Raw genomic sequence first — 1952 nt, 5'->3', positions numbered from 1 at the left:
AACTCAAAAAAAAAAAAAAAAAAAAGAGGGAAAAAAGGATGAATGTCTGTGTTGGTGAATGCATACCTCACTTCTGAAGGAAACAGGAGGTGCTGGTTATCCCTGGAGAGGAGAACAAGGACTGGAATCAGGAAGGGAACATATGCATTTTGCCATTTATGAGCATTTAGACTATATGGGGTGGGGAGGAAGAAAAGGGAAAATGTAGTGCAAAGTAAACAGTCAATAAAATAATTCTTATTTACTTTTTAACTTTTTTTATTTTTATTTTTATTTTTTAGTTGGAGTCTTACTCTGTTGCCCAGGCTGGAGTGCAGTTGCACGCTCACGGTCACCCCAGCGTCAACCTGCTGGACTCAGGAGATCCTTCCGCCTTAGCCTTCCAAGTAGCCGGAACTACAAGGCACGCACCACCACACCCGGCTAATTTTAAAAAAAATTTATTGTAGAGACGAGGTCTCGCCAAGTTGCCCGGGCTGGTCTCGAACCCTTAGGCTCAGGCAATCCACTCGCCTCAGTCTCCCAAAGTGCTGGGATTACAGGCTGAGCCACCGAGACTGACCTGACTTTTTTTTTTTAAATAGAGATGGGGCTTTGCTTTGTTGCCTAGGATGGTCTCGAACTCCTGGCCTCAAGTGACCCTTCAGTCTCGGCCTCCAAAGTCCTGGGATTACAGGCATGAACCACTGTGCTTAGCCTGATAAAATAATTCTTTGGTGGAAATATGAGACTAATTTGTCCTCTAAGGAGGATTGAAAAGGGCAGATAATTTTTTTCTCACTTTATACATGGGAAAGGTGAAGAGAGCTAGAATGCACTTGCTCTAAATCTGTGGTTCCCAACCTGTGAGCCTCAGAGGGCTGGTTAATTGACTTATAGTAAGCACTCAGTAAAAGTTCAGCTTTTGAATGAATGAATGAATGAATACTTCCTTGTGGCTGGGTTGGGGATGGAGCGGATGGGAGAAGGGATGCCAGTTGCATGAGTACTTCCTGCTGCCCAGCAAAGGAAGCCGTCTCTGCTAAGAGCGCCTGTGGACAATGATTCACCACCCAGATGACTGGTTTATTGGCGTAATGTATGTTTACTCTTCAGAGATACTGAGAAAGCAAGGGATTCCGGAGGAAGGTCATGCACAAAGGAGTGCAGGAGTGTTTCGAATCCTCTTAAAATAGCCTCTGTTGAAAGCCCCAAGTTTCTGCTTCCCTCTCTTATCATCTATCAGAACTCCTGATAACTGATGGCTGAAGTGCAGGAAGTTCACTATGAATTAGTGAACAATAAAGGTCTTTCTTCTTTTGGTGCACTCCGCAGAGGAAAACTGTTGAGAAAGAGATAGTATTGCTACGAAAACCAAAACAGGACAAAACAGCACTGCAAGTTGCTCAGAGAAACACTAGTAAATACAGCAGGTGGTTATTTTAAAATAATACTCACTCTTTTATTTTTATGGTTATCCATTTTTTGTAGAAAATTTAGAAAATATAAATACACAAGAAAAAATTAAAATTTTTTCATAATCCTACCTCTCTGACTACGCAGTTACTTTTTTTTTTTTGAGTTGGTGTCTCACTGTTGCCCAGGCTGGAGTGCAACAGCACGCTCAGGACCATCCCAGCATCGACTTGCTGGGCTCAGCCTTCCAAGTAGCCGGAACTATAGGCAAACACTACCACACCTGGCTAATTTTTTTATTTTTATTTTTTATTGTAGAGATGAGGTCTCACCAATTTACCCAGGCTGGTCTCCATTCCGTGGACTCAGGCAATCCTCTCACCTCTGCTTCTCAAAGTGCTGGGATTACAGACTTGACCCACCATGCTCAGCCCATTATGTATTCTTCTAAAAAAATATTTTCTTCCGGGCTTGGTGGCTCAGCCTGTAATCCCAGCACTTTGGGAGGCCGAGGTGAGTGGATTGCCTGAGCCCGTGGGTTCGAGACCCGCCTAGGC

Source organism: Carlito syrichta, unplaced genomic scaffold (assembly GCF_000164805.1).
Source record: "Carlito syrichta isolate Samal-C Ts95f unplaced genomic scaffold, Tarsius_syrichta-2.0.1 Scaffold309435, whole genome shotgun sequence".
Lineage (NCBI taxonomy): Eukaryota > Metazoa > Chordata > Mammalia > Primates > Tarsiidae > Carlito > Carlito syrichta.
This window is presented reverse-complemented; position numbering follows the sequence as displayed.